This window comes from Narcine bancroftii, chromosome 1, assembly GCF_036971445.1.
Source record: "Narcine bancroftii isolate sNarBan1 chromosome 1, sNarBan1.hap1, whole genome shotgun sequence".
Taxonomy (NCBI): domain Eukaryota; kingdom Metazoa; phylum Chordata; class Chondrichthyes; order Torpediniformes; family Narcinidae; genus Narcine; species Narcine bancroftii.
In genome coordinates, this window is record NC_091469.1 from 435,342,499 (window position 1) to 435,354,671 (window position 12,173).

Below are 12,173 nucleotides of genomic sequence, written 5' to 3' on the forward strand. Positions count from 1 at the left end.
AAAGCCCTTGTTCTTGCCCTCAACAGGTGATGATTCATCCAAGGCCTTCCGGTTGTGTACATCTACAATGTACCTTCATCCTAACTTGTTGCATCCACCCCGGTAAATAAGGTACATCAGTAATACATAGAGCAGTACAAATTAAGTTACCAGGAGGCGCAAGAACGAGATAATAAATATAAATGGATCAATAAATACTTACAGTTGGAGTTGGAATATCTAAACAAAACACCAGGTACACATCAAGAGGCCGATGAAGGAAGGGCGCTCGTCTAGTTTTGGGGACACGGGTCCGCGGCATTCAACCTGTAGATGATGCTACAGACCGGCGCGGCACCAGTTCCATTCCAGGGGTGAGCTCGTAATGATTTCCTGCAGCGATATCTGTTTCACTGGGTGCGGTCGGTAATACGTGATTATGGTTCATTGGTTGTGAAGGTGATCTTCCTTTTGAAATTAGACTTGACACCGAAAAGTTCAGCTTTAGTTGGCAAATCTCTCCATTAAAGGCAATAGTTAAACGTGAAAACACCGCAGCCCGTTGCGCGGGGAAAACCGTAAGTTTCATTGCATTTCTGCTTTTGAATCCTTATTTTGTCTGGCGCGGTTGGCAACTAAAGAAGATTCTGCATTTAGCATTTTGCATATCGAGAATACGTAAAAAAATAATGTGCCGTTTAGTTTTGGAGGGGAGGGGGACTTATTTGGCCGGGTCTAATTGATCCTAATCTGCTCGAATCGGATGTTGGCTTCAAAGAATTTGTACCTTTCAACTGGTACGGCAGAGGTTTGATACGAGTAAACGTGATCCATTGAAAATGAGAACGATTACCCTTGCACTTATTCTCATCGCTGTCCTGTGTCGATGTATTCACTTGGAGGCGGGTGAACAATAAAAAGGAGGTGGTCAGTTTTCGGGAGCTGAGATCTCCCACCCGTAGGACGTCCTGCACAGGAGACGAAGTGAAACAGAAAAGTCTGCAGCCCCTGGGATTGTGGTTTAATGAACCAGGGTCACTAGGCAGACGAATTGCTGGAGTCAAACTTCAAACCTGCTGGAGGATCTCGCCAGGGTGAATACCAAACGCCTGCACCAGGGTAGAGAGGGAAGGTGGTCAGGGCAAAGAAAGGGTGAATCGGGCCCTGGTAGGTGAGGAGGTGGGTGGGGGATGGGGGGGATTGGTGGAAGCAGGTTAGAAAACCAGGGGATAGATGGAATCAAAGTAGGGTGGAGAATGTAGAGACCAGCTGGACGGTGGTAATTTAATAAAATTCTCTTGATTCTGGGCTCCTCCTGGCAGATTAGAAGATACTAAATGTAACTTCACTGTTTTTAAAGCAGGGGTGTCAAACTCAAATTCACGGAGGGCCAAAATTAAAAACTTGGACTAAGTCGAGGGCCGAACTAAATATTTATTGAAAATTTTCAACAACATTTGCATGTTTTCTCTTCTTTCAACATATGTAATGTTAAACTTTTTCTTATTAAAATAAATGCTTAATAATAGTTTTGGATAAACTCTTTCCAGAAGCATTAACAAATGAGAAATAAAATATTCAATAAATAATATTTCTCGATAGAGGATTTGTCAAATGTTGCTAGTGTGCTGTCGAATAGTAAAATCTGAGGGCTATTGAGAATGTGGGAGAATAACATGATCCCTGAAACAATCAAATGGGTGACTGATTGTGGGCATGAACTCTAGCAGGGTTATTTGCCATGCCCTTTTTCCATTGGTACAGATATCCTTTGATTTACACACTTTTCAAGTTTTATGCCTCATGAACTTGTATCCAGGTGCAGGACCATTTTTAACCAGGAATATATTTATCACTGTGACATGAAACTATTGGAAGATCGTTTTATCCTGAGATTAAAGTTCATAATCCTTACTCAGGCCTGTGTGCGGGAGGGCGGGGGTTTGCAGGCGATCGGGTTGGACGACGACAGTGCGGGGGCATCGGCTCTCGCTGCAGGGCGGCATCTCGGCGGATCAGCGGCCCCGTCACCGTGAATCGCGGGTCGGCCTGTGGCAGGGAGGGGGAGTGGGCAATGGTCCTGGCGAGGTCAGGCCCGAGGCCTCCGGTTCTGGGCGCTGGGAAGCGGCCTTGGCTTCCCCTGACACCGGCCAGGCCCCAAAACCAGAGTCCACGGTGAGACCCTGCAACGTAAACAGAGGAGGTGGGGGCGATTAGCAGGCTGACGCCAATGCATTCTGGGATTTGTTGTATTACTGTGCATGAGCTATACTGGCGCGGCGGCCAGCGGGCCACCTCTAATACGTTTTTGAAATGATCTTGCGGGCCAAATATAATTATATCGCGGGCCAAATTTGGCCCGCGGGCTAGAGTTTGACATGTGTGGTTTAAAGAAAGAGTATGCAAAAGGCAGGTAACGATAGGTTAATTAGTTTAACGTGTCCTGTTGGGGAAAATGCTTGAAGTTGTCATTAAACAAGATATCTAGATAGGATTTAGGAAGGGTGAGTTATGCTCAACTAGAGTGGGAAATTACATGCAACTTGCATGATAATTATTCCTTCTCTGTTAATACAATGTAGGCAACTCTTTGTCCTATATGCTGGATGTGGTAGATGGTTGGCTGCATATTAATTAATTGTGAGCTTGATTTTAGCTTTAATTACCTGTGTGTGAGGGGGTTGGAGGGATATGGCCAGGGAGTAGGTAGGTGGAACTAGTGGAGTTAACATACATCGGTGCGGACTAGAAGGGCCTGTTTCCGTACTGTAATTGTTATATGGTTATGGTTTTTTGAGGCTTTAGAGTGCATTGTATAGAATGGAACAGGTGAATGTTGTATACCTGTATATTGAATTTCCAGAGGTGTTTGATGAGATGCTGCACAAAAGACTTGCATAAGAGAGGGATGCATGGTATTGGGATTAATGGGTAGAAGATTAATTAACCAATTCAAGTCAGAGAGTTGGACTATGTAGGTGTTTCTCTGGATGGCAATCAGTGATGTGCTACAGGGCCCAGTGCTGGGCCCACACCTGTACATAAATTATTTGGAGAAGGGGCAGAGTGTGGTCTATCTAAATTTGTTGATGACACCAAACTGAGTGGAAAACAAAATTCCACAGAGGACAGAGTCTGGAGAGAAATATAGATGGGTTAAGAGAGTCTGTGAGGATCTGGCGGATAGAGTACAGTGTAAGGTCATCCATGTTGAAAAGGAAAATAGTAGATTTGACTATTATTTAAATGGTGAAAATTTCAGCATGCTGTTGTGCAGAGAGAACAGAGACATAAAATCATGAAAGGATTAGATAAGATAGACACTGAGAGGTTGTTTCCACTGCTAAGTGAGAGTATAACCTGGGAACATAGCCTCAAGATTCAGTGGAGTAGATTTAAGATTGAGATAATGAGGAACTGCTGCTTCCAGAGTAATGAATCTGTGGAATTCTCTCCCCAAGGAAGTAGAGGAGGCTTCTTCATAAAATGTGTTTAGGACACATACATTTGAATGGTAGGGGGATAAAGGGTTATGGGTAACAGGCAGGCAAGTGGGACTGATCTTATTGAATATCTGAGCAGGCTCGATGGACACATGGTCAATTCCTGCACCTATTTCTTGTGTTCTTGTATAAATGGAACCAGATAAGAAAGAAATTATGGGCAAATAGAGTGAGGTATGGGTGGTGGTGGTAAGGATATGCCAAAAGGCAAAGTTATCCAACAGGATAGGGTGTGGATGACGTGTAGAGGGAACCTGGTGGGGGAGGATAATGGTTTTTTTTTAAATTAAAGGTTCCTGAAGGGAGAAAGAACAAGAGTAGAGCAGGGGAGGGAATGCAACATTAATGGGATGGGATAGTTGAAAAGAAGACATGAATCTCTGCCTTAGCTTGAAGGCCTAGTTAGGATAGAACGTGGGAGTCAGTGTGTCAGATCGAAGAGCCCTTGAGTTCTTCAACATGCAACAATTAATTCTCTTTCTCCTCCCACGGATGTGACCTGGCCTGCTGAGTGATTCTAGCATTTTTTTAAATATTTCCAGCCTTTGCAGTTGATTTTTTTTTCCTTCCATTTTGAAGAAGATGTGAGTTGCTAAATTGTTGTTTTCTTGTCATTTTGAGGAAGATGGTACCAAGGAAGCTGATTGTGTGTTGTAGCTTGAAGTCTGATTGAAAGATGTTGATTATTGAAGATGCAAATGAATTCCTTAAAAACTGTTCCAAACCTATCTATGCCTCAAATGTCATGTCGTCATCGAGTTTTACATGGAAACAGGCCTTTTGGTTCAACTTATCCATGCTGACTATTGTCCACCTAAACTACTCTTATTTTCCTGCTTTTTGGCTCCTATCTGTCAAATTCCTTTCTTGTCCAGAAATCTATTTGCACAAACAAATCCTGGGGCCACTCTTCCAGCATCTTTCAAATCTACTTTATATTTAGTGTCACAAGATAGAGCAAACCTCTTTCCCAAGCCAGTGCCTTTCATTTACAGATAGAATACATAGTTGAATTAGTAATCATCTTTGTTCATCTCAGAACATGTGACAGGCTGGGGATATTTTATCGGTTTACCTGTTCCTCTTGATGTGTTTGTGTCAATTTTCATTGTAAAAGGTATCATATTAGTGTATCATAGAGATAATAATCTGTATGAAGTGATATGTAAACTTGATGTGACAGATACCATATTTCCTGCTTCCATATTCTGATGAAATAGGTCTCCCTGGGGGCACTTCTCCAGATACTGTCCACGTGTCTGGGGTGCTTGGGGAGAATAGAATTTCCTGGCTCCGGTTTTTCAATTGCTTTGGGCTAATGTACTTGGAAATTTTGAGCTGAAAAAAATCCTTAATTTTCTTTTGTGTTTCAGTCCAGTCATTTTAAACCAGTTATCTGCTTTGTTGGAAGCACTATTTCATGTCAATGCTTTGTCAGTTATCTTAATGATGTTTAGATTACCTTAAACCCCTGACTACATTCCTGATGAGATTTGAACATTGAACATAAGAACACAGTACAGGCCCTTAAGCCCACAATGTTGTATTGACCTACCAAAACTCCTAACCCCAAACTCGCCCTACCTCATAACCTTCTGTTTTTCTTTCATCTTTTGAATGCCCATATTGTTCTGGCCTCCACCACTAGCCCTAGCACCAGAAATCTGTGTGTATGTGCGTGTATAAATATATCTATATATATCTATATATATCTATATATATCTATATATATCTATATATATCTATATATATCTATATATATCTATATATATCTATATATATCTATATATATCTATATATATAGATATATATAGATATATATAGATATGGATAGAGAGAGAGATTTTTTTAAAAATGCCCTTGATGCCTTCCCTAAACTTGCCTCCCTTCATTTTGCACAGATGTCCCCTGGTATTTGCTATTCCTGCTCTGGGGGCGGGGGTGGGGGGGGGCGGGGAGAGTGGTGGGTGTGGGAGAGGGAAGGAGGGGGGAAAATGCTGGCTGTTGACCTTATCTAAGTCTCTCATAATCTTGTAGACTTTTATTAATTCACCTTTCAAGCTTCACTCCAAAGAGAAAAGCTCCAACTCTGTTAACCTTTCCTAATAAGATGCATTCTCCAATCCAGGCAACATCCTGGTAAATCTCCTCTCTATAGCTTCCACATTCTTCCTTTACTGGGGTGACCAGAACTGATCACCATATTCTAAGTGTGGTCTCACCAGAGATTTTCAAGCTATAACCTTACCTGAACTACTTCTCCCTACTAATGAAGGCCAGTATACCTTAAGCCTTCTTAACTATCCTATTGATCCACACAGCTACTTCGAGAGATTGTAGCTGACCTCGCCTGTTGTATGTTCTCTGCCTCTGCTCGCCAAAGCCTCTAACTCACAAATTGTACCCTGGGCCACCCACACACTGGCCACTCTGCCTGAGCTTTCCTTACTTTTATTGACTTCAGCAAATTGGCCAATGGAGCAATTTAAATGAGCACCTACCTCTCCCAGTGCATTTTAACCACTCCTCCTCTTGTTCTCCGTCTGCTCTTGCAGTCTCTGGTGAGATTTGGTTGTCCTTCGCTACAGGGATTTTTTCTTTTTAAAATAATTATTGATTTTAATAGAGAACTTGTACAAACAAAAAAAAGTTATAATTTAATAAGATGGTATGGGCAGTTACACAAACTAAATAAAACATTCCATATATCACTAACATGCGTGAATTATGGATGTGATTTACAATTTATATTCTAAATAGTATATCATTTTTAGAAAAAAACTAATAATGCAAAGAAAGGAACAAAGAAAATTTTTAAAAATATATAATGAATGTGGAAAAGATATAATTCAGACAATTTAATTACATTGGAATAAAATTATAAACTAAGATAGTGAGTTATAAATGACCCCCATAAAATCTGGAATATTGTATCTGAATTATTAATTGAATAATGAATCTTTTCCATATTCAAACAGGACATGATGTCATGCAACCATTGATCATGAGTAGGTGGGGCAGCTTCCTTCCCCTTAAGTAAAATCACACGCCTCACCAAAAGAGAGGCAAAAGAAATAGCATGACTGAACCAGAGAGAAAGAAGAACCATTCCCTCCCATTGTACCAAAGGATTCAGTGTTAAATCTATATTGAAATTTTTTTGATAAAGTATAGAAAACTTCCCTCCAGTATTTTGCTAGACTTGGACAAGTCCAGAACATATGAATTAATGACACTTCTCTGCTCTTACACCTATCACACCAGGGAGTCATATTGGAATAAAAGTGAGACAATTTAGCCTTAGACAAATGCTCTCTATGTACCTCTTTGAATTGTAATAGACAATATTGAGCACATACTGAAGAGCTATTAACTAATTTGAGAATTGTCCCAATCCACATCTTATGTAATCAAATTTAAATCTTGTACCCAAGTATTTTTAATTTTATCTAATGAAGTCTGCTTTAAACATAACAATTTCTCATAAACCTTATGCAAAGGGACTAAGCTTTAAAAAATCATCTATTAAATTTGATTGAGACTCACTTCAAAGAAAATGCTGGACTTGCAAATATCTAAAAAAAATGGAGATTTAGGCAGTTAAATTTAGCAATAATCTGTTCAAATGTTGCAAAATATCTATCAATGAACAAATCATTAAAGCTTCAATTACCCTCTCTATACCATCTCTGAAAAATATCATCATGTAAAGAGGGTTGAGAAATTTGATTTGATATAATAGGACTTGAGAGGGAAAAATTATGAAATGCAAAATGTTTCTAAATTGTGCCAAAATTCTCATAGAATATTTAAAACTGGGATTATCGATTTTGAGAATGGAAATGAAGAGCCAAGAAGCACTTGGGGGGGGGGGCGGGGGGTAATTCACATCCATTGATATCCATAATGGATGGTCAAAATGATTCTGAAAGAGGGACCAGAATGTAAGACTTCATTTATTGACTGCCCAATAGTAGAATCTAAAGTTGGGTAGAGCCATTCCACCATCTTTCTTAGATCTCTGAAGAAGAACTTTATTCGAGTGAGGACGCTTATCCTTCCATATGTAAGATGGCATGGCTGAGTCAAGTGAGTTGAAAAACAATTTAGGAATAAATATTGGAACATGTTGAAAAAGAGATTAAAAAATTTAGGCAAAATATTCATTTTAATAGAATTTATATGGCCAATAGAGTTGTAGACAAAGGTGACCATTGGGTCAGGGAATGTTTCACTCATTTAAGCATAACATGATGCGGTTGGATTTGAAATGTAAAGTAAGAGATCATCTGCATAAAGAGAGACCTTGTGTTCAATCCCTTTCTGCCATATCCCCAAGATGTCCTTGCACACACGAAATGCAATTGCCAATGTTTCTATTGCCAGATCAAATAATAAAGGGCTTGACGGGCATCCTTGATGAGTGCCACATTGAAGATTAAAAGGTTGAGATTGTTGTAAATGTGTAAAAATTGTGGCAAAGGGTCATGAATACAATAGTTTAACCCATGTAATAAAATCAGAACCAAAATTAAAATTTTCATGGGTTATAAACAGATAAGTTTATTCTATCTGATCAAAAGCTTTTTCAGCATCCAATGTAAGAATACGCAGGAGTTTTCCTGGAAGGCAAATGCATAATATTCATTAAGCTACATATATTAACATAGGAATAATGTTTTTGAGGCATGAATACACCTGAGATTCTGATCTTGAAAGCTAAGCAGACTCAAGCCTGGTCAGTACTTGGAGGGGACATTGCTGTAGGTTTCTGTGAGGGGTGCTGGACAAAGTGTTGACTCTGTTTACCTTGTGGTATACAAAAGTTAAAAGAATTTCATGCATGTTGCATTCTAACTAGTATTACATGGAACCTTTACCTCCAATAAACCCTATTTGATCTTCAGAAATAATTGATGGTAAAATGTTTTCCATCCTATTGAATAAAATTTTAGCATCAACATTCAATAGGGAGAATGGCCTATAAGAAGAATATTTGGTTGTTTTTTTTTTTAACTTTTCTTTGCAATTAAAGATACACAAGTCTCATACAATGAGTCTGGAAGCTTATTCTGTTCAAAAGAATCAGAAACACCACAGGTAAGGTGTGTGCTGTTGAGAAAATAAATTGAAAAATTTCATTGGGAACCCATCGTGTCCAGGGGCCTTTCCAGATTGTAATGAGGAAATAGCAGTTGTGATTTCTTCTTGTGAAATAGATTCATCCAGTTTGATTTGACCATCTAAAGAAACCTTGGAAATGTTCAATGGATCTAAGAAAATTTTCATCAAATTATTGTCATTTGTGTATTAGGAAGAATGCTATTTGAAGTTGAATCTTTTAAATGTTATGTTTATCTCCAAATGATCTGAAGTTCATTATCTTTATGAACTTTTATGATGTGTCGTTTAGCACCAAATCCTCTCAATTGCTGGCCAAAAACTTACCAGATTTATCACCATGAATGCAAAATTAACTTTTAGCTTTCAAAAGTTGGCATTCGGCTGGTTATGTTGAGAGAAGATCAAATTTTAAGTTCAATCCATTTTTTGTATACATCGGAGTTTTTAGTTTCATCTTATTATTGATCTAACTGCTAAATTTGTTTAATTAACTCAGATCTTTCTTTATCCATCTTCGTTTTCTTATTTATAGTATATGAAATAATTTTTCCTCTAAAATCCTTCAAAGTATTCCATATAACTAAACTAGAGGTCTCAGAAGAGAGATTGGTATAAAAAAACTATATTCTTCCATAAATTTAATGGTCCTAATCTGATAATAACACTGAATTAAAATGCCAGTATCTTTTATCTTGAGGATAATTAGGAAGGTTCAGTGACATTGTAACAGGGGCATGATTAGGTATTACAATACTATGGTAACCACAAGAATGGTTAATGAAATTAAATGATTATCAATTAAAAAATAATCAATGTGTGAGTAAGTGTGATAAACTAGGGAGGAAAAAAAATTATTCTCTGTTGGTAGGATAAAAGAAATCCCAAATATCTGAAATACCATAATCTGATTTTAAAAAAGAATGTATTAATAGGGCAGATTTGTTTAATGTAGGTGAGTTAGAAGATGAACGATCCAGGATATGGTCCAACAAACAATTGAAAAGGGATTTTTTTCAACGATTAATCTTGTTGCTTTTGATCTTGCTGCTGAAGATCAAACTGCGCTGGGTAGGTCACGTCTCCAGAATGGAGGACCATCGCCTTCCCAATATCGTGTTATATGGTGAGCTCTCCACTGGCCACCGAGACAAAGGTGCACCAAAGAAGAGATACAAGGACTGCCTAAAGAAATATCTTGGTGCCTGCCACATTGACCACCGCCAGTGGGCTGATATCGCCTCAAACCATGCATCTTGGCGCCTCACAGTTCGGCGGGCAGCAACCTCCTTTGAAGAAGACCGCAGAGCCCGCCTCACTGACAAAAGACAAAGGAGGAAAAACCCAACCCCAACCAACCAATTTTCCCTTGCAGCCGCTGCAAGCATGTCTGCCTGTCCCGCATCGGACTTGTCAGCCACAAACAAGCCTGCAGCTGATGTGGACATTACCCCTCCATAAATCTTCGTCCGCGAAGCCAAGCCAAAGAAGAAAAGAATCTTGCTACTTTACTGAAGTTTAAAATCTTGGCAGGCATTTCTTCCTCTTGGGATGACCATTCTGAGGGTGGGGTTTATGATTTCTCGGTGGTGTGGACTGTCAATCCTTAAAGTGAAATATTAATTTTTCAATAAAATCCTATTGAAGTTGATCTGGATTTGCTTTTTTTTAATGCTTTGTAGCTAGTATAATGACAACTTTTAAGTCCATTTGTCCTGGATTTTTCGGTGTGTCATTGTTTGGAACATTTTAACAATGGGAAGGGAAGGTCGAGAATCTTTGCTCTCGACCCAATTGCTACTAAAATATTTTGTTTGAGAAAATTTGTCATTGGCCCATTTCCTTTAGAGTTATGAAACCATGCACATAATGAGTCAGTTAGGTATGAATAAAACAATGGTTTTCAAACTTTTTCTTTCCATCCACATACCACCTTAAACAATCCCTTACTAATCACAGAGCACCTATGGCATAGGGAATACTTAAAATGTTAGTGTAAAGAAAAAGGTTGAGAAGCTATTAACATGTGTGTATAAAATCATGAAGCATATGGATAAAGTGAATGCTCTCTGCCTTTTTCTCCTTTGTAGGTCTATTCTTGAATAGATGGTGTAGATTTAAGTGAGATGGGAAAGATTTAAAAGGGCTTTGATGGTCGATTTTTACTCAAGATGATGGGTACATGGGACAATCAAAGGATTACAGGATTTAAAAGATAAAGGGGTCTCAATTTAAAACCGATGTAGAGAAATTTCTTTAGCTAGAGGGTCGTGTGTCTGTGGAATTTGTTGCCACAATCAGTTGTGAAAGGGAGGTCATGGGTGTATTGACTGGTATTTGAATAGTCAGGGCATGAAGGGTTATGGGGAGAAGGCCAGGGAGTGGAGCTGAGTGGAAGAATGGATCATCTCATGATAGAATGGCAGAACAGACTCGATGGGCTGATTGGCCTACTTCTGCTCCTATATCTTGTGATCTGAGTAGATACATGGATAGAAAAAGATTAGACCAATATTGGCCAAATGCTTGCAAATGGGACAATTTTAGATGGGCACTTGATTGGACAAGTTTGGCTTGAAGAGCCAGTTTCCATGCTGTAAGACTGTTTCAAACTTGTAATACCTCTTTAAGACTCCAACAATTGATCCCAGGAGTCAAATTCATTTGTGCCACTTAAAATCTCAATAAGTTGGAAACTTGTCCAGAATCTTTATAAAAATGGCTTTTTAAATTGTCATTATATTCATTTGTTGCGCTCTGGAGCAAATAAAAGTTCTGAAAGAACAGTTTATATTTTGGTTATTATGGTGGTGGGGTTCCTCATTTTCCCCTCTGATTAGAAATAGCTTGTCTTGTTGCCTTTGGGATCAAAGTTGCCAGTGGAGCAGCTGCAGACTGGACCATGGCCAACCTGAAAAGCTCCCATGTCTAAATCTGTGGCATTGGGCTCTCTTGGCTGAGTGTGCTTATCAGTCTGAGTCATGCTCCAGTGGAAGGCCCAACAGCTGAGTCCAATCAAGGGTTTCTAGTCCCTGCGGTCTTGGGGCAGTTGGTGAAGTTGTGCCTCATCTAGTGGGTTTTTATGCAGTCTGGTTTAACACAACCTGTTGGAATTCCTCATAGCCCCATGTCTCATTTGACTTGATTCTTCAGGTGCAAACAAGATATTTGTCTCTAAAATGTACCTGAGTGTGGTGCAAGGGAATCCTGGCTGGTAAACTGACCTGCTGATCTGTCCCACTCCATGAAATAAGATTAAAGAGATGGTACTTTATCCATTGTTTTAAATTTAAATTTTCTTTCAAGGTTTTTTTTGTATTCCTACATTGGTGAATGACTCATGCCATCGGTCATTCAGTCTTGGCAAAAAAAATTGCAGGTTTTTTATTTTTGAAATGTTCAGTCAGATTTACCTTTTTCAGGGGGTCCTGCTTTGTAATCGAGTTATCCATGCCTCCCTGTCTTTTAATAACCTTTGGGTTCCGCGAGGAATCTTGAATTGATATTTTTTTTTCTGGACCAATTTATCAATTAACCTATCTCCAACTGAAGAGAGAATCCTATGTATAC

At 39.0% G+C, this 12,173-nt stretch overlaps 1 protein-coding gene across 5 annotated transcripts in view; it reads left to right on the top strand.

Moving 5' to 3' along the window:
- Nucleotides 1-273: 273 nt before the first annotated feature.
- The window catches only part of abcb4 (ATP-binding cassette, sub-family B (MDR/TAP), member 4), a 151,488-nt gene continuing 139,588 nt past the window's right edge, over nt 274-12,173 (top strand). Inside the window, exon 1 of one of the 5 annotated variants that reach the window (XM_069914296.1) lies at nt 274-353. The gene's annotated coding sequence lies outside the window, so the exon portion shown is untranslated. Of the gene's footprint in view, nt 354-381; nt 558-1,022; nt 1,074-12,173 lie in introns of those variants that run through there. The other 4 variants (XM_069914298.1, XM_069914297.1, XM_069914294.1 and 1 more) reach the window with 4 other exon arrangements.